At 38.7% G+C, this 21,583-nt stretch overlaps 1 protein-coding gene across 7 annotated transcripts in view; it reads left to right on the top strand.

Moving 5' to 3' along the window:
* BRAF (B-Raf proto-oncogene, serine/threonine kinase) overlaps positions 1–21,583 on the top strand; it is a 172,156-nt gene that overhangs the window by 8,378 nt on the left and 142,195 nt on the right. The gene's annotated exons all lie outside the window — the stretch shown is intronic.

Consider the following 21,583-nt stretch of genomic DNA (forward strand, 5'->3'; position numbering starts at 1 on the left):
GCCCAAGTGTCCATACACTGATGAATGGATAAAGAAGTGGGGTGTGTGTGTGTGTGTGTGTGTGTGTGTGTAAAATGGAACATTATTCAGCCATAAAAAGAATGAAAGCTTGCCATTTGCAATGATGTATGGATCTAGACAGTATAGTGCTAAATGAAATAAGTCAAAGACAAACACCATACGATTTCACTCTTATGTGGCATTTAAGAAATAAAACAAATGAACAAAGGAGGGGAAAAAAGAGACCAAAAGATAGACTTGTAACTACAGATAAAATGGCTATCAGGAGGGAGGGAGGTAAGGGGATGGGTGAAATGGGTGAAGGGGATTAAGAGTACACTTACGTTGATGAGCACTGGGTGATATATGGAACTGTTGAATCACTATATTATACACTGGAAACTAATAACAACAATATATGTTAACTACACTGGAATTAAAACAAAACAAAACAAAAGAAAGGAAACTGCCAAAATTTTCTAAACTAGCTATACTGTTTTGTATTGCTACCCACAGTGAATGAGCATTCCAGTTATTCTGTATCCTTGCCAGCATTTGGTATTGTCAGTCTTCTTAGTTTTAGCCATTCTGATAGATATATAGTAGTTGCTCGTTGTGGTTTTAATTTGTATTTTCCTAATAACTAATGTTGTTGGGTATCTGTTTATGTGCTTATTTACTATCCACATATTTAGTGAAGTCTCCCATTTAAATCATTCTATTTAGTTATTTATCTTCTTGTGGAGTTGTAAGAGTGCTATATTTATATTCTGGATTCAAGTCCTTTATATCAGATATCTGTTTCGCACATGCCTCCCAGTCTGGCTTCTCTTTATATTTTCCTAATTGTCTTTTGAAGAGTAGAGGTTTTATTTTTGATGAAGTTCAATTTATCTTTTCTTTTATGATTTCTGCTTTTTGTGTCCTATTCAGTAAATCCTTTTTTTTTTTTTAAGTTTATCTATTTATTTGGAGAGAGAGAGAGAGAGAGTGCATGCACACACATGCGAGTGGGGAGAGGGAGAGAGAGAGAATCCCAAGCAGGCTCTGCAACGTTAGTGCAGGGCTCGAATTCACAAACCGTGAGATCATGACCTGAGCCATAGTCTGATGCCTAACTCACTGAGCCACCCAGGAACCCCTATTTAGTCAATTTTTGCCTAATTTAAGATCATGATACTTTCTCCTATGTTTTTGTTCTAGAAATGTTACAGTTTCACCTGTTACACATCATAGGTCTGTGATCCATTTGGAGTTAATTTTTGTGTATGTTGTGAAGTAGAGGTTAAAGTTCATTCTTTTTCATATGGATGTCCTGTTTCATAGTTGTTGAAGAAACTTTTTTCTGTCAAGTTACTTTAGCGTCTTTATTGAAATCAATTGATCATATATGTGAGTTTTGAACTCTGTTTTATTGACCTATATGTCTTTTCTTTGGCCAATATCACACTATCTTGATGACTATAGCTTTATAGTTAAGTCTTAAAATTAGGTAGAACCAATTCTTTGGATTTTTAGAACTTTAAAATTTGATTTTTGAATTTCCTGTGTTAACTATACTTTTAGAAGGAAAAGGTCCATAATTTTCTTATTCTGAAAAGTATTTTCTACCCCCAAAAGCCAAAGACTCACTGCTATTTATAATTAGCGCACCCCTATCTTGAATTATTTGGTGGTGAGGTTCATGAAAAATGGCAGGTAAAGAAAAACTTTCATTCAAAGTTCATTTCTTTATAAGAAATGAAGGAGATGTTTCAGTGGGTTGCACAAAGCAGTCAATAATGTCCTTTTTACCATATTGCAAAAATATTAACTGTAAAGAAGATATGTGTGGGTGAAAGTATATTAAGATGTTTATTCACTACAAAAGTCACTGAAAATGTCAGCTGGTGGAAGATACTAGTTTCTACTATGTTATTCTCCGTCTTCATTGTAATAGTTCTTCTATTTGAAACCTATGTCATGTTCTGTGATGTTCCAGAATTAGCACCTTTATTAATCTTCAAGGCATCATTAAATTGTTTTTACTAAGGATAAGCATTTGGTGATTGTTGGTCATATTTCTACCCTTCTCGTTGTGGCTCATATGATCCTTCATCTTTTTTTAATTACACTGGTGATTGCTTAGCTTAGGGGAAGTCCCTACAAGATAAACTATTTCTGGTCATGTTTTTCATCTAGGTATTAAACAAAAAATCAGCAAACATGTTCATAGAGCATAAGTCTTGGATACCTGACTTGTACAGGGCTGTGTGGGAAGGTAGATAGTATCCAGGCTTTTGTTCACATTGTAAGGAGTGTTATTCCAGTTGTATCTGGCTACCTTGCAAATTTGGAAAATGCTCTTCTAGGGAGAGAGAAGCTCAACATTTTGGCAGACCATTTTCAACTGTTGTTTCAAAATTAGTGTGTTTAAAAAATGCTTTTCCTGGGGCGCCTGGGTGGCGCAGTCGGTTAAGCGTCCGACTTCAGCCAGGTCACGATCTCGCGGTCCGTGAGTTCGAGCCCCGCGTCAGGCTCTGGGCTGATGGCTCGGAGCCTGGAGCCTGTTTCCGATTCTGTGTCTCCCTCTCTCTCTGCCCCTTCCCCGTTCATGCTCTGTCTCTCTCTGTCCCAAAAATAAATAAAAAACGTTGAAAAAAAAATTAAAAAAAAAAAATGCTTTTCCTTTGTAAAAGATACTTTGTGTTTACATTGAGAAATACTCTACTCGTGTTTTATATTTTATATTTTTTTAAATATATAACCATTAAATTAATAACATCAAAAAAAGACTTTCTATTTTTAGAATAGCTTAAATTAAATGAAATTTTAGGATGCTTTTAATTTTGAAATAGTTTAAGGGGCGCCTGGGTGGCTCAGTTGGTTAAGTGTCTGACTTTGGCTCAGGTCACGATCTCAATGCTTGCGAATTCAAGACCCGCATCCAGCTCTGTGCTGACAGCTCAGAGCCTGGAGCCTGCTTCAGATTCTCCATCTCTTTCTGCCCCTTACCTATTCATGCTCTGTCTGTCTGTCTGTCTGTCTCTCTCTTTCAAAAAATAAACATTAAAAAAATTTTTTTTAAAGAAATAGTTTATTTTCTAAAAATGTTTATTTTTTTATCTTAGAGAGAGAGAGAGAGAAAGAGAGAGAGAGAGAGAGAGCGAGCAAGGGCAGAGGAAGGGCAGAGAGAGAGAGAGGGAGATAGAGAATCCTAAGTAGACTCCAGGCTCCAGTCTGTCAGCACGGAACCCAACTTGGAGCTGAAACTGACTAAACTGTGAGATCATGACCTGAGCCAAAGTCAGACACCTAACTGACTGGAGCCACCCAGGCGCCCCCAAAAATAAATAGTTAAAAATGCTGCTTAGGTTTGTTCGTTCCTCTGTTAGAACTTCTAAACTGCATTTTCTATATTATCACATTTATTTTGCAAAATAAATTTGTTTGGTCTCATAGATGGACTTTTAACATTAAAGGGGATCAATAGCTCCAGCAGTAATATTGTAAATATTTATTAGAACCTGAATTTTTTGTATTCTCAGCCTGGGTCTAATCTCTTTTCCTCTGTTTTATTTTTTTTATTTTTGTTTTCTTTTTAAAAAGTTTATTTATTTTGAGAGAAGACGGAGACCAGAGAAGTTTATTTATTTTGAGAGAAGAAGACAGTGGGGTGGCGGCACATAAAGAGAGAGAGCAAGAATCTCAAGCAGGCTCCATGCTCAGTCAGTACAGATCTCCATGTGGGGCTCAATTTCACGAACCATGAGATCATGATCTGAGCCTAAACCAAGAGTCAGATGTTTAACTGACTGAGCCACCCAGGCGCCCCCTTTTTCTCTGTTTTTAAAGTTATACCATCTACTTAGAAATCTCTCTGTAACTTAAAGGAAGAAAAATATAACAATTACTAATGTAAGAGTCTTAAATTTTTTTAAATGTTTATTTATTTTTGAGAGAGAGAGAGAGAGAGAGTCAGAGTGTGAGTGGGAGAGGGGCAGAGACAGGAGACACAGATTCTGAAGCAGGCTCCAGGCTCTGACCTGTCAGCACAGAGCCTGACGCAGGGCTCGAACTCATGAACCGTGAGATCATGATCTGAACCAAGGGTGGACACTTAACTCACTGAGCCATCCAGGCGCCCCTGTAATTTAAGAGTCTTATGTAGGTATTGTTTTTTTAGAGTTCTTATTAGCATAATTTCTGGTAATGTTATATGAAGGTAATTTCATTCCCATTCATTATAAAAGTACCCTATCAATACCAAACAATTATTGCCTTTATAATTTTTTAATATAAAAAGGTAAAGTACTATTAATTATTCCTAAATACCTCAAAATTGCATTTTTACACAATTGTATAACTGTATGTCCATGGGCATGGTGTCAGAACTTCAGACAGGGAAGAGGTTACAATTCATTGTAGTCGTTACGTTCCTATTGTACAACCACTGAAAGTGTTCATTTCCCCTTTGTTTTTGTACGCTTTTAACGCTTTTAACATTTGAAATATTCCACCCATATTTTCTTTCTGCAGGTGTCTTCTCATATTAATATTAAGTTACACAATATGAAGTTAGTTTCACTATGCATGAACATTTAGTTCAGTGTAACTTTGTGATAACTCTCTTGTAGAGGATTTTTCTGCCTTTGAGTTTGACACTTAAGTTTCTGTATATATTTATGAAGGAAACTTTGGTTATTGGTTATCATGGATGACTCTTTGAGAGAAAGGTTTAAATAGTTCTAGCAACTGTTCTGTGTCATAGCCATTCCTATGCAGCTTGCTTATCAATGGCGGCATTTGCTTTTTCCCTCTGTCCCCTGTGATAGCCACTGAACTTGTAAGTGGACCATAGTGGTATGAGAATAAAATGAGATTGTGAACATGTAAAACCCCTCACAAAATTATAGTCATGTTATTTTTCTGTTCATTTTCAAGATTAAAAATAAATATATTCAGATTTTTCCTTTCAGAAATACTTATGGCATTTTTTAGGATGTTCAGTGACACAGCTCAGGGCTTTAGATGTTACAGACTTTTGGCAATTCTTATTATAAGGTTGCTGATTGACCTAATAGGACTGTTTCAATGTTGATTACATTCAGTGTTATCTTTAAACCACCACTGAGTTAAAGACACACACAGTGACAAAATACTTATATTTTTTGGTAAGCATGTCTTAGGAAAGAGGTAAAATGTGTTAATATGATAGTACACAGACTGTGTCTCATGACTTTATTGGAAAAATGGTAAGCATTAGGACTTGTGTTTTAACATTATTAAAGCTATGGTCCACCATATTCCTTGTCCTCTTTCTTTTAAAAACAATTTATTTATTATTTAAAAAAAAATTTTTTTTAACGTTTATTCATTTTTGAGACCGAGAGAGAGACAGAGCATGAATGGAGGAAGGTCAGACAGAGAGGGAGACACAGAATCTGAAACAGGCTCCAGGCTCTGAGCTGTCAGCACAGAGCCTGACGCGGGGCTTGAACTCACGGACTGTGAGATCATGACCTGAGCCGAAGTCGGATGCCCAACCAACTGAGCCACCCAGGCGCCCCTAAAAACAATTTTTTTAACGCTTATTTATTCTTGAGGGACAGGGTGCAAGTCGGGGAGGGGCAGAGAGAGACAGACAGACAGACAGACAGACAGAATTCGAAGCAGGCTCCAGGGCTCTGAGCTGTCAGAGCCCAGTTTGGGGCTCAACCCCGTGAACTGTGAGATCATGACCTGAGCCGAAGTCGGACGCTTATCTGACTAAGCCACCCAGGTGCACCTTACTTGTCATCTTTTTAAAACTACATTGATGACTGGTAGTAAGTCATTTCATAGGCCATTATTCAAGTATTCAGTAAATAAATATTTGAGTGCCTACAATATGCCGGGTAGTAATCTAGGTGCTTAGGAGTACATTAGAAAACAAAACAAAGATCTCTGCCCTCATCTAGCTTACATTCTGGTGGAGGTATGTGTATATAGTGGGGGAGGGACAGATAGACACACAAAAAGAAAATTACATAGTATGTTTGAAGGTAATAAGTTGTGTGGAAAAATCAAAACAGAACAGGGCAAATTTTGGGGGGTAGGTTGCAATTTAAAATAGACAAATTAGGGGCACCTGGATGGCTCAGTTGAGTAAGCGTCCAGCTTCAGCTCATGTCACGATCTCATGGTTTGTGAGTTTGAGCCCCATATTGGGCTCTGCACTGATGTTGGGAGCCTGCTTGGGGTTCTCTCTCCCTCCCTCTCTGCCCCTGTCCCGCTCACTCTCTCTCTGTCTCTCTCTTTCTTTCTTACTCTGTTTTGCATTCTCTCTCAAAATAAATAAATAAATAAATATCTTAAAAAAATAAAAATCAAATAGGGAAATTAGGTTAGGGCCTTAGTTGAGAGGGTTGACATTGAGCAAAGATTTCAAGAGGTAAAAGAAAAGCATTTCAGACAGAAGAACCAAATTCAAAGGTTCTGAGTCAGGATGTGCTTGCCTATTCGAGAAATAGCAAGAGGGTCAAAGTTGCTGGAGTGGCTTAAAGAAGTGAGCTGAGGGGTGCCTGGGTAGCGCAGTCAGTTGAGCGTTGGACTCTTCATTTCGGCTCAGGTAGTGATCCCAGGCTCGTGGGATTGAACCCCATATGGGGCTGCACACTAGGTGTGAAGCCTGCTTGAGATTCTTTCTCTTTTCCTCTTCCCTCTCCCCATCTCTACTGTTTGCCCATGTGATCTATCTCTAAAGAAATTTTTTAAATTTAAAGAAGGGAGGCAAGTAGTAGGAGGTGGAATCTAAGAGGTGTTGGGGTAAGAGTGGGAACAGAAGCATGACCAAAGGCCATTGATTTTTGCTTTAGGTGAAATGGGTAGCCATTCAAAGTTTAAGCAGTCAAAACTGAGCCACGTGTTTTTAACAAAAAGGTTCTGGTTGCTATGTAGAGAATAGACTGTAAAGAGGCAAGGATAGATGTAGGGAGACCAGGGAGGAGGCTCTTGGAATTATCTAGACAATGGTCTAGACCAGAATGGTAGCAGTAGAGGTATATAGAAATGATCAGATTTTAGATGTTTTTATTTTTATTTATTAAAAAAATTTTAACGTTTATTCACTTTTGAGAACAGAGTGTGAGAGTGGGGGAGGGGCAGACAGAGAGGGAGACACAGAATCCCAAGCAGGTTCCAGGCTCTGAGCTGTCAACACAGAGCCTGACATGAGGCTCAAACTCACAAACTGTGACATCATGACCTGAGCCGAAGTTGGATGCTTAACTGACTGAGCCACCCAGGTGCCCCAAATTTTAGATGTTTTTAAAGTAGAGCCAACAGGATTTATTGATAGGTTGAATATGAGGTGTGCAAGAGAGGTGTCAAGGGGGAAGGGGAGGGCACAGATTAAGAATTCAGCCACCCAGGGGCACCTCGGTGGCTCAGTTGGTTGAGCATTCGACTCTTGATTTCAGTTCCAGTCATGATCCTGGGGTCATGGGATGGAGCCCGGTCTCGGGCTCTGCGCTGAACATGGAGCCTGCTTGGGATTCTCTCTCTCTCCTCCCCTTCTCCCCTGCTCATGTACTCTCTCTCTCCTAAAAATAAAAATAATAAATAAATAAAAATTCAGTTTGGGGCATGTTTGAAATACCTATTAGGTGTCAAAGATGTTGAGTATGCAGTTATGAGTCTGGAGTTTGGGAGTGAGGCCCAGTGACAGAGACTGTTCACTGTATCTATGTCTTACTTTCTTCTTGAGTATGAATATGTACTTAGACATTTCTCCCTTGTAGTTAGGTGTGGTTATATGATTAAGTTCTGGCTAATGTAATATGAACACATGTGATATACACTAATTCTAGGTCTGGTCCATACAAACACCCTCCATCCTGTTTTTTCCCTTCTGGTTGGCTGCACTGAGATGATCCTAAGGGTAAGTTGGAAGCCATATATTGTAAATGGTAGGTTGTCCATTAGCCTGGGTGTCTGAATACTGTATGGATAAGGACCACTTTGCTAACCTGTTCAACAACCTAGTATTATTAGATGGATAAGAAATAAGTTTACATTGTATTTGAGTTCTTATACCTTTTGGGTGTATTATAGCAGTTACCCAGCCCTGAATTTGGGATTTGGATGGTATTTGAAGCTATGAAACTGATGTGGTCGTCAAGGGAATGAGTGGAGATAGGAAAACAGTGAGCCAAGGTTGGAGAAAAGAGGAGGAGCCTGAGAAGGAGCAACCAGTGGGGTAGGAAATCAGATGAAGAAAGTTTATTTTTTATTTATTTTTATTTTATTTATTTATTTTTTTTTTGAAGAAAATAGAGAGTGGTCAGTTGTGTATACTGCTAGGTCAAGAAAAATAAAGACTAACAATTTATCATTGGAGTTAACAAAGTAGAGCTATTGTGATATAGACAAGAATAGAGCATTGAGATGAGATTCCAATGGAGATATTCTGATGGAGTGATTTTAAGGGAGAATAGAAGAAGTGGGGATAGTGAAGAATTTTCCTATAAAGGGGAACAGAGAAATGGGGCAGTAGGTAGGTAGTGATTGGGAAGCGGGGTCAAAGAATTTTTTTTTTTAGTGATTAAAAAAAATTATAAGGACATATGGTGATAGGAATGAATCCTTAGTAAATCATTAATGGTTTCTGGAGAGAGGGAGAGGAGGAGGAAGAGGGAGGGAGAAGGAGAGAGAGAGAGGGACATTGCCTCTGAAGAGGCAAGAGGGAAAGAGATTTAGTTATATGTGGAAGGATTGGCTCTCAATAGGAGCATGGATATTCTATGGTAATAGGTGGTAAGGCAGAGTATATAAATGCAAATGTTGATAGGTCCATGTGATAAGGTTATAAGCTAAGAGTGAATCTTAGGGATAGGTGCATTAAGGAGAGAGGTGAATGTCTTAAAGTTGTTTGGGAACACATGAGGGTGAATGGATAAGGGGCAAATATAAAATTGATAAGCAATATTAAATTAGTTTACCAGTTGTCCAAACAGCATTGTGACTTCTGGCTTTTTGTTAACTTTTAACAAAGTTAAATGTAACTTGCTGAAGGCAATTTAATAATTGATATGAGTCATTCTCATTTTGACTCAGACATGGAATCGTTGTGAAATAGAACATGAATTATTACTTCTTCGTGAAGTATATGCCATTATCCTGTGGAATTTAAGCTAAATTTGGAGAGGTCTGGTTACTAAGGTTGTTTTTAAAAAGAATTCATTCTTTCTGTATTGAAGTTTTATTGAATATTTATTTTGTCTGTGTAGAATAGCATCCTCATCGTTGCAGTCTAATTTTTTATACTGTACAGTGAAGCAGTTGCTGTCCTGTTACTTTCTTTCAAACATTTTCCAAGTTTGACTTGTCGTTTTGCTCATTCTTTTCCTGCTGCCTGAATTAGGAATTCTTTCCCTTGTCCTCAACCCATCCATGCCTTTTAGACTTAGCTCACTTATCTCAGGAAGCATTCCTTAACCTCTTTCCAAGGCCTGCTTAGGTGCTTCTACTTTGTGCTTTCATAGTGTATCTCAGGGTATACTTGTATCATTTGACTTACTATATTATAGTTTTTGTTGATATCCATCCCTTCCCTCCAGACCAATGTCGTTCAGTCAAGCTTTCTGTCATGATGGAAATGTTCTCTGCTGTCTTGTATGTCCACATGTGGCTACCGTGCACTCAAAAAGTGTATAGTAGGACTGAAGAGTTGGATTTTAAATTTTATCTGATTAAATTTAAATAGTCACATGTGGCTGCTGACCAGTACTTTGATCAGTGCCACTCTAGACCCTTTTAAAGTCAAGGCTTGGGGTGCCTGGGTGGCTCAGTCGGTTAAGCGGCCGACTTCGGCTCAGGTCATGATCTCGCGGTCCGTGAGTTCAAGCCCCACGTCGGGCTCTGTGCTGACAGCTCAGAGCCTGGAGCCTGTTTCGGATTCTGTGTCTCCCTCTCTCTGACCCTTCCCCATTCATGCTCTGTCTCTCTCTGTCTCAAAAATAAATAAACATTAAAAAAAAATTATAAAGTCAAGGCTTGTGTGGGATTCATATTTATTTTTCATTGCTTAGCAATACTTACTGCTACTTAAATTACTGCATTCTTTCTCAATAATCTTAGTCCAAATAGTTGTCACCTGGAACATGGCAGTTTTCTTCTCTACTTCCATTCTTAACCTTAGCTTTCCAGTTTGTTTTCAGATTATGTTGATTTATGCAGCAGTAAGTTCTTCCATCCTGTGAAGCTAGGGTTTTTGTTGTTGTGTTGCTGTTGTTTTTCTCTTTTGGACTGAAAAACTGGGTACTGTGAGGTTACCTCAAGGAATTTCTGAGGGTTAAGGAGCGGCAAGGAAGAGGTTTAGTGCGCTTGTGGAGGGTAGGGAGGCAATTTCCGCTTCAACCAAAGTAGCTCCACTTTGTAAGTTACTATATTGGAATTGTGCTTGGGATTTCACTTGGAGGGAAAAAACGCTTCTAAAAGAGAACACTCTCGTTGGAGGAAACAGGGCATGCACATGGCAGTATGCGATTAAGTGCCAGAGTGGATGATGGAGGAGTTCAGAAATGGAAGGTTATTAGAGGCTAATGAGGTCTTGATGGAAGTTAGTGTTTAACCTAGGCAGGAAGAAGGAAGGAAAAAAAGATGTAATAGGTGGTGGGTATAGACTTTGCAAAGAACTAGAGTTAGAAATACATATGGTAGTTTTGTTTAAGGAACAGGATCACCATGATAATAGTTGAGTGAATTGCATGAAAGAAAATTTGGCTACGTTAGACAGGACGTCATTGTGTAAAATAGTTACAAATGGAAAATTTTTAACTTTATATTATATGCAGCGGGACGAAAGTGGGGATTTAAAATGATAAAAGCAGTGTTTCAGGATGATTGAATTGATAAGGGTTTGTACAGTGGATTTCTTTTTTTTTTTTTTTTTTCAACGTTTTTTATTTATTTTTGGGACAGAGAGAGACAGAGCATGAACGGGGGAGGGGCAGAGAGAGAGGGAGACACAGAATCGGAAACAGGCTCCAGGCTCCGAGCCATCAGCCCAGAGCCTGACGCGGGGCTCGAACTCACGGACCGCGAGATCGTGACCTGGCTGAAGTCAGACGCTTAACCGACTGCGCCACCCAGGCGCCCCTGTACAGTGGATTTCAGATGGGAAGAGGTCAAACATTGAATATTTAGAACAAAAGCAGTAAGGTGTTGTTCGTGTCACTGTTGAAGGTTGCATTCATTGACAGTAGACACTGAGACACTGTAGTGTGCGGTATTTATTAGGAATTAACACCTGTGAAAGGAAGACTGGGCACAGGATGAAGTTGTATTGTGATGCGGGCCTCATAAAACCCTTGCCTTTTATTTTAGCGTGGGGCTCCGGAGTGAGGATTGCCTGTCAGAGGGAGTTGAGCCAAATGGCTGGGCCTTTGTACCCCTCCTTGCTTGGTCACTGGATGTGGGCCGAAGTTGAAGCGGACTTTGAGGGAGGTGACATTTGGAAGCTCTGTCTTCTGGCTGTTCTCATAGCTGGTCAGCAGTTCCTTCCATGAAGGGGGAGCTTGGTCGCACATCTCTATGTCTTCCATAGACAGTGGGTCTGAGTGTGCGCACTTCTTCCCCAGAGGGCAGTTTTGAAATAGTTGGAGGTATTTTGGTTTTTCAAACGTCGGGGAAGAGGGTGGTATTAGCCTTTAATGAGCAAGGAGAGAGAAAGTCAGCCCTCTCACAGTGTTCAGGACAGTCTGCACGTTTAAGAACTGTTTGAGTTACTACATGACTTTGAATGGTTGTTGTTGGACTTTGTAGGTGAAAAAGTGGTGATGATAATCTGAGCTTAGAAACTAACTTTGTTTTAGGTATGAGGCATTGTATTAATATACACCAAAAGTTTCAAGAATTTAGTTATCACATAAATCGGAGCAATGTTAAAATTTTTTTTAAGTTTATTTTTGAGAGAGAGAGAACATGGGGGGGCAGAGAGAGAGGGAGACAGGATCTGAAGCAGGCTCTGCACTGACAGTAGAGAACCTGATGCGGGGCTCAAATTCATGAACCCTGAGATCATGACCTGAGCCAAAGTTAGACACTCAGCTGACTGAGCCACCCAGGCGCCCCTGAATATTAAAAATTTTGATCAGAACTTTATCGGGAGTTCACTACTTCAGAAAATCACACGATTGCTAGCAGTGCCACCTGCACAGTATTGGGTGACTCAGATACTTTTCCTTTCAGTCTACAGTGGTAACCACCACAGTTGGAGTGATTCTCCATATAGATCTAAGCATCAGATACTCTCATTATGTTTATTTTAATAATTGCCTGCACATTTTGTAATATTATTACAAATTTATTTCTTTCATATGCTTGAAAATACAATTAGAGTATTGTTGACTTTTAAAATTTCACTTAGGCTATCTCTGAATTTAATTTTAGGATAGTACAGGGGGTGTTACACAATAGTGGTCATAAAAAGAGGAAATTGATTTCTGTTTTCATTAATGGTGGATTGGGTTATTTCAGACCAGCCCTTTTGATGAAAACAACTACAAATCTTGGAAACAGTACTTCAACATTTTTTTGAGGAATTAAAGAGCTGAAGAGCTAGTAGAGAGCTACAAGGCCAAATACTAGGAAAAAAATAGGAACCCAAAAAAATAAAGTGGAGAATGAAGTAGCTTTTGCTCTAAGGGCAATTGCCAACCTATTCAGATTTGAGCTTTGGTTTTGGGGTACTTCATGGGATGAAGAAGTTCGAAGTCAAAGCCTGGAATTCTTCCAAAGTGACAGTCAAAAAGAAGAATAACTCCCTCTTAAGATGATATCCCAAGGACATTAGGTTAAGAGTGAAACAGAACTAGACTCTCTACCTGTTCCCATATCTAGGGGATTGTGGATTTGATTGGAGCAGGGGAAGAGAAAAGAAATTAAGAAAAATAAATCCTTCAAGTTGTGACCACAGTTTTAGCTCTCACACTAATTAGCAGTTTAGATTTCTCTTGCCTGGGTGGTCCAGGGACCCTCAAGCCATTTATCTTAGTTCCTGGTTTCAGACTGGTAGTACTCAGAAGGCTTGGCAGAAGGAAAGGCAAATTATCGTTGGAGAGAGGCCCTTCATTCTGAAGAGGATTGCCACCAATAATTTTTCAAGAGCAGTTAATAGTACACTATCACAAGTAACCAAGCATAGTAAAAATATACACACCCACGCATAAAATTACATGATATATGTATGTAAAATTCTTTAAGCAATAGAATTTAAGATTTGTGTAGTTTTTTTTATTGAGGTATAATTGACAACTGTGTAGTTTGGTTTATATACATATACCTCAAAATAAGTTTTTAAAAAAATATATAACCTACTTGGAAATGGCACTGTGAATAAGAAACAGATCCACATAATTCTCAAATATCAGATGGATTTAAAACAATTGCTGTTTCTTAATGTTTAAAGAATGAAAGACATATATATTTTTAAATTTTTTAAAAATACTTACTTGTTTTTGAGAGACAGACACAGAGTGTGAGTGGGGAGGGGCAGAGAGAGAGGGAGACACAGAACTTGAAGCAGTCTCCAGGCTCTGAGCTGTCCACAGAGAGCCTGATGTGGGGCTTGAACTCACGAACTGAGATCATGAGCTGAGCCGAAGTTGGACACTCAACCAACTGAGCCACCCAGGTACCCCGAGAATGAAACACATATTTGAAGACAAGCAGAGAACAAGAGACTATGACACTTAGTAGACTTGAAAACACACACACACACACACACACACACACACACGGAAAATGCAGAAATGAAACTATGCCAAATATATCTAAGGGAGAGATTGAACATATCATACCTAACTGAAGAAGAATTAGTTACCTGGAGGATAAGGTGGGAGAAACTTTCCCAGCCGCACCTAGAGAGTGAAAACAGTGAAAATATTGAAGAGAGCTTACATGATGAGGAAGATAGAATGAGATCTATCAAATTTTAATCAGAGCTCCAGAAAGAGAGGAAAGAGAGAATGATGCAGAGGTAATATTTGAAAAGATATTTCTGACTGCACATTTTCTAGTTTTAATGAGAAACCAGTTGATAGACTTTCAGAAGCTCAGTAAATTTCAAGTAGTATAAGTGAAAAGAAATTTGCACCCAGGCAAATCAGTGAAATGGCATAAACCTAAATACAAAGAGAAAAATCTTAAGAGCAGCTGGAGGAAAAAAAAGATTTCTTTCAAAGGAGCAGCTATTGACTGACAGCTAACTTCTCAACAGAACAGCATATGTATTTTCAAAATAATTGCTAATTTATATTTATAAATTCTACACTTAGCAAAAGTAACTCTTAAGGATGAGGGTAAACTAAAAGTTTAGTTTAACAAACTGCATCAGTCCTTTATAAAGGAAATTATGAAGGATGTACTTTAGGCAGAAAATCCCAGATAAAGGTCTGAGGTATGAGGTAAAATGAAGAGTAAAGAGCCTTGTTGAAGTAAATGAAAGAAGACCTAATGGGGCAAAATACCATGTACATGGATTGAAACACTCAATATTATGTAGATCTAATTCTATCAGTATTTTATAGTTATAGATATTTAATATAATTCCAATCAAAGCATTAGTTGTTTTTTTAATTTTTTTTTTTCGGTTTTGTTGTTTAGGTGGAACTTAAAAAGCAGATTCTAAAATTCTCTGGAAAACAAATAAAGGGCCGAAGTAGTTGAGATGTTCTCAAAGAGGACAGTAGGGGAGGATTTACTTTACCAGTTATTGAGACTTACTATAAAGAATAATAATTAAGACATTGTCATAAGTAGTCTAGTGATAGATGGATGGACCAGTGGAACAGAAGAAGGTCTATAATTATGGGTTACTTGATGAATGACAGATATAGGTTACTTAATATATGACAGATACATGCTGGGTAATCAGTGAGAAGAGTGCCCTTTTCAATAAATGGCTGAAAAAATTAATTTGGACATTAACCTCACAGTGATCACAAATTCTGGCTACATTAAATGTCTGGATGTGAAATGCAAAAATATAAAGCTTTTAGAAGACAATATGAAAACATATTTTTATTTAGAGAGCTTTTAGAATTTATTAGTGAAAATTAACATTTTTTGTTAAATTTAAGATGCCATGAATTCTAAGATTCACCATTATTTTATATTTCTAAAATAAAATATTGCCAGATAACCATGATATGCTATTGACTGTAAAATAAATGCACTCAGTTTTCACTTTTTTAATCTTACACAAGTGATGAAATACAGTGCACTTCCTGAACTTCCTTCCATCAAATGTGGATGCAGCTTAGGTTCTCTCCACTGGATGAATTCCCAAAATTTGGAAGGCAAAGAGGACAAGGAAACTTGTTTTTACTGCTGCTTTGGGTGGTTAGCACAGTTGTGGGATTTGAATGAATAGAAGCAGTTGAGGTGTCTGGACTGAGATTCCAGTGTTTAATACCAGTTTAATACAACTCCAGGCAGGAGTGGCAGTAGCTTTTAGACATCTGGTTTGCAATGTAGCCTTTATCTCCTCATTCCAGTAGCTACTCCTGATTCTTAATCCTTACATATTTTGAATGATAACCATCTTAGTCCTTGTATTTAAAAAAGTTTTTCTTATGGCCGCCATCATGGGTCGCATGCACGCTCCTGGGAAGGACCAGTCCCAGTCGGCTCTGCCTTACTGCCGCAGCGTGCCCACCTGGCTGAAGTTGATGTCCGACGATGTGAAGGAGCAGATCTACAAACTGGCCAAGAAGGGCCTGTCTCCCTCACAAATCGGTGTGATCCTGAGAGACTCCCATGGTGTTGCACAAGTACGTTTTGTGACAGGCAATAAAATTTTGAGAATCAAAAAAAAAAAATTTTTTTTTTTCAGGGCGCCTGGGTGGCTCAGTTGGTTGGGCATCTGACTTCAGCTCAGGTCATGATCTCACGGCTCGTGGGTTCAAGCCCCACATCGGGCTCTGTGCTGACAGCTCAGAGCCTGGAGTCTGCTTCGGATTCTGTGTTGCCCTTTCTTTCTACCCCTCCCTTGCTTGTGCTTGGTCTCTCTGAAAAATAAATAAAGCAGGGAAGGGACAAAGAGAGAGAGAGAGGGAGACACAGAATCTGAAACAGGCTCCAGGCATTGAGCTGTCAGCACAGAGCCCGACTAGGGGCTCGAACCCACAAGCCATGAAATCATGACCTGAGCTGAAGTCTGATGCTTAGCCAGCTGAGCCACCCAGGTACCCCCATCTTAGTCCTTGCATTAAATACCTGTCTGGTTGAAATATGTGATATATATCATTTTCTTTTCTGCATTGGGTCCTGATAAATAAATTTTTATTGGCTCAAGGAATCATTTGGCATTTAAAAAATTTTTTTAAACATTGTGGTAAACTATATTCATGTTTTAACCATTTATTAAGTATATAATTCAGTGGCATTACATACATTCAGAATGTTGCATAACCATTACTACTATTTGTATCCCTAATTTTTTTGACCTCTCCTGCAAAAACTCTACCCATTAAAAAATAATTCCTTCTTTCTCCTTTTCCCAACCCCTGGTAATTTTTATTCTACCTCCTGTCTTTATGAATTTGCCTATTCTTAGGTACATTGAATAAGTGAAATGGTATAATATTTGTCATTCTGTACCTTATTTCACTAAGATATGTTTTCAAAGTCTATATATCAAAAGTGACATATATCAAAATAACTGCCAAACTGTTTTCTCACGAGTATTCCATCTACATTCCCTCCAGCGATCATGAGGATTCCAGTTTCTTCACATCGTTGCCAACACTTGTTATTGTTCTTTTTCTTCCTTTTTTTGGATTTTAGCTATCCTAATGGGCATGAATTGGTATCCATTGTGACTTTGTATTATGTAATTCTTAGTGGAGTTTTCTCAAGAATCTAAACATAAAATTACCATATGACCCAACAATTCCACTTCCAAGTGTACATACCCATAAGAATTGAAAACAGACTTGAATAGATACTCGTACACTGATGTTCATTGCAGCATTATTTATGATAAACAAAAGGTGGAAACATCCTCAGTGTCCATCGACAGATGAATAGATAAAATATACATACGATGGAATATTAGTCATAAAAAGGAAAGATGTTCTGGGGTGTCTGGCTGGCTCAGTCGGTAGAGCATGCTCCTCTTGATCTCTGGGTTGTGAGTTCAAGCCCCAAGTTGGGCAGGGAGCCTACTTAAAATTTTTGAAAAAGGAAAGAAGTTCTGATACATGATATAACATGTGGAAACCTTAAAAACATTATGGTAAGTGAAATAAGCCAGACACAAAAGGGCAACTATTGTGTCATTATATAAAATATCTAGAAGAGGCAAGTACATAGAGACAGGAAGTAGAATAGAGCTTAACAGGGGCTGGGAGGAGAGGGAACGGAAGTTACTGCTTAATATGAGAAAGGTCAGAATTTAGTATCAGATGGAACCTAGGCTTAACTCTCATATAATACAAAATTTCTTCTGTAGCATCCCTGACAAATGATTAAGCATTCAATTGAATATCCATAATAGTAAGGCAGTTTTTTCCTTTGTTAAATATCTTTATTATTATTTTTATTTTTAAAGAGAGAGCGAATTAGTAGGGAAGAGGGGCAGAGGGAAAGAGGGAGAATCTTAAGCAGGCTCCACGCTCAGTGTGGAGCTCAACATGGGGTTCAGTCCCATGACTCTGGGATCATGACCTGAGCCAAAATGAAGAGTTGGACACTCAACTGACTAAGCCACCCAGGCTCCCTAAATATCTTTACTGTTAATAAAGATATCTAATAATGTGAATCTCAAATATACCTTCTTGAACTTTTGTCTCTAAGTTGTAACATCATCCTAGTTTAGTCCTTTGGAAAAGCACAGGACAAGCTCTTTTATCTCACGTCCCCACTCTCTCACTATTTGATATGCACATACACACTCCTTTAGACATTTCTTTGACACTGGTTACTTGCTCTGTGCTTTCCCTTGTATCCAGGTCATCCTATCCAAAACCAAAAATACCTTCCCCGACTCTGGTACCCCCTTGAGCATTTGTTTTTCTTTCTGGTCACTGGCTGTGTTAGTACTCACTTAAACCTAACCTCTTGAAAGTCCGTCTTTCATTTCTTATTGCACAACTGAATGTATTCTTTCCGAGGCTACTCTGTAACCTTAACAATCAAGTTACCCTCTGATTTAGTGTATCAGTCCTGCATTTCCAGTAGTGTCTTGAGTATTTTATCTTTTAATGTCTCACTGACATCACAAAGTTCAGCAAGTCCTAAACTGAATCAGTTCTCTTTCCCTTTAAATTACTTCTTCCCCTCTTGTAATATTCTCTACTTATTATAGTTTATTCTTGAAACCCCAGAGCATCTTTCATTTCTCCTGTCTCCTTATTTTTCCTGTGCAGTCAGCAAAGCCCTCATGATTGGGATTTGTGTGCTCTTATACGAGACCTCAAAGAGCCAACTCCTCCCTTCCTGCATGTAAGATTACAGCTAGAAACACCGTCTGTGAACCACAAAGTGGGTCCAGACACCATATCTGCTGGCACCTTGATCTTGGACTTGCCAGTTTCCAGAACTGTGACAAAATTCTTTTGTTTGTAAGCCACCCAGTTTTTTGTTTTGTTTTTGAGAGAGAGAAGGGGCATGAGCAGGGGAGGGACAGAGGGAGAGGGGAAGAGAAAGCTTAAGCAGGCTCTATACCCGGTGCGGAGCCTGACATGAGGCTCCATCTCATGACCATGAGATTATGACCTGAGCCAAAATCAAGAGTAGAACGTTTAACCAACTGAGTCATCCACACACCCACATGGTATTATTTTTACAACAGCCCGCACGAATGAAGACAGCTGCTGTTCTTACTGAGGTTTATGAGACTCTGACCTCCCGGTCAGTAAGGACTATCACTACAGTATTTCTAATGCCTAGTACATCATGTGATACTAATACTAGGCTTTTATAAAATATGTGTCAAAAGGATGATTTACTTTTAGAATTAGATATAGCATGTAAGCATTCAGTGTAGCATTGTGCCCAACACATACAAGGTACACATAAATGGTAGTCCTTTTCCTTATAAAATAGTTTGTACTTTACATTCATTGATTACACTTATTCATTCATTGGCTTAAAGTTTAAGAATAAATACTGAACTCCTCTGTGCTGGTTGTGTGTTAGCTAGGTGCTTTGATACAGACATGATTATCTCTGTCCTCAAGGAGGTTACAATCTAGTGGTAGGACCAAATAAATCAAGAATTAAGGACAGTGTACTATGTTCAAAGTGTGCTCCAGGTGCAGAGAAATCACAGAAGAGGAGCACGTAATGCAACATGGGTTTAAGGGAGGGAGGATGAAAGATTTCCCAAAGGAGATGAAGTGAATTTTAAATATTTAAAATGTACAAACCTTTTTAAAGAAGGATAATTACGCTTTATTTAGAGACATAAAAGAAGACCTTAATAAATGGAGGTACATACTGTGTACTGAGAATGAGTTGAAGACTGAGTATGGTAAAGATGTCAGTTTTTCTGCAAATTGACTAGTAGATGTATTTAAATCCAAATGCCTGTAGGTTTTTCTGTGGAACTTGACAACTTGATTAACAGTTTCTATGGAAGTAAAAAGAGGCAAGAATTGACAAGTTACTATTAAAGAACAGTAAGAAAAGACTTCCTTAATCTGTTTTTCAGTCAACAAATTTGAATGCTTGCTACATGTGAGACCCTTGTTATTACCTTAGTGAACACGAGACATGTCTCCTACCCAAAGCACATTCAGATTCACTTCTGGTGATATCTGAGGGTTTTTTTTTTTTTTTTAATTTTTTTTTTTAATGTTTTTTTTAAATTTTTTTTTTTAACATTTATTTATTTTTTGAGATAGAGAGAGACAGAGCATGAATGGGGGAGGGGCAGAGAGAGAGGGAGACACAGAATCGGAAGCAGGCTCCAGGCTCTGAGCCATCAGCCCAGAGCCTGACATGGGGCTCAAACTCATGGACCGTGAGATCATGACCTGAGCCGAAGTCGGACGCTTAACAGACTGAGCCACCCAGGCACCCCCCTTTTTTTTTTTAAATTTTTTTTTAAATGTTTATTTATTTTTGAGACAGAGACAGAGCATGAATGGGGGAGGGTCAGAGAGAGGGAGACACAGAATCTGAAACAGGCTCCAGGCTCTGAGCTGTCAGCAGAGAGCCTATCTGAGGTTTTTAAATAAACCACTTCATGAAATATCAGGTGAGTGCCAGGACTACCAACAAACTTATCACTGTAATTTTATTACATGGTTTTTATATTTAAAATTTTTCCTGGTTGTGTAAGATTTTTCTTTACATTTTATTAGTTTTAATTTCTTTTAACTGTAGGATGCCAGAAGTAGGCAGGTTTTACCTTAAATAGATGCTGAAGAATGTCACTTGGATTACAGCCTTGTTAGAAAGGGAGGTTCTGCTGCTGAATGATGTATCAAGCAATTATGTGACCTTGGGGAGTTAGCGAGGGAGGGTGACTTTGAGGGTCCCACACGCATAGGTTTCGATGCCTAGCCTGTGTGTCAGGTGTCTAGGGAACTTACAAAAGAAAAGGCAAGATGAATAACAAAATGACAGGTGAACTTAAGTAGGTAGAGGTTGCTAATGAATTTTATATGCCTGTATGGAAGTACGTGGATGAATACATGCTGCTAAATTAGTTGGGAAAGGATACACTTGTTTGGAACACTTGCTTACTGTATTATTGTTATTATTTTTTATTTTTTAAACATTTATTTATTGTTGAAAGAGTGTGAGCAGGGGAGGAGCAGAGAAAAAGGGAGACACAGAATGTGAAGCAGGCTCGAATGTAGGGCTCGAACCCACGAGCTGAAATCATGACCTGAGCCAAATTCGGATGTTCAACCAACCGAGCCACCCAGGCGCCCCTGTAATATTACTTTTTTAATGTTTATTTATTTATTTTGAGAGAGAGTGCATGCACATGGGAGAGGAGCAGAGAGAGAGAGAGGGAGAGAGAGAATCCCAAGCAGGTTCAGCACTATTAGCACAGAGCCCAAAATGGGGCTTGATCTCACGAACCATGAGATCATGACCTGAGCTGAAACCAAAAGTTGATGCCTCACCAACTGGGTCACCCAGGGGCCCCTTGCTTACCCTGTTAAATAAAGTTGAACCCCCTCTTACTGTGCACAGAAATCAATTCCTGGTAGATTGAAGGTTAAATACAAAAAGACAAACTCAGCTTTTTCTAAAAAGCAGCATACTTTTATGAGCTCAAAGCAGGGAATGATTTCTGAAGACTGAAAACATCATAAAAATTGACAAATTTGGGATGCCTGGGTGGCTCAGTAGGTTAAACATCGAACTCTTGATTTCCCCTTAGGTCATGATCTCCCTGAGATTGAGCTCTGCGTTGGGCTCTGTGCCAAGCCTGCTTGGGATTCTCTCTGCTCCTTCCCTGCTTGCATGTGCTCTCTCTCTCTCTCTCTTTCTCTCTCTCAAAATAAATAAACATTTTTTAAAAAATTGATAAATTTGACTACACTAAAAATAGGAACTTCGATTTATTAAGACCCCCCTTAAGAGACTGAAAAGACCG

This window comes from Neofelis nebulosa, chromosome 4 (assembly GCF_028018385.1).
Source record: "Neofelis nebulosa isolate mNeoNeb1 chromosome 4, mNeoNeb1.pri, whole genome shotgun sequence".
NCBI classification, from domain to species: Eukaryota; Metazoa; Chordata; class Mammalia; order Carnivora; family Felidae; genus Neofelis; species Neofelis nebulosa.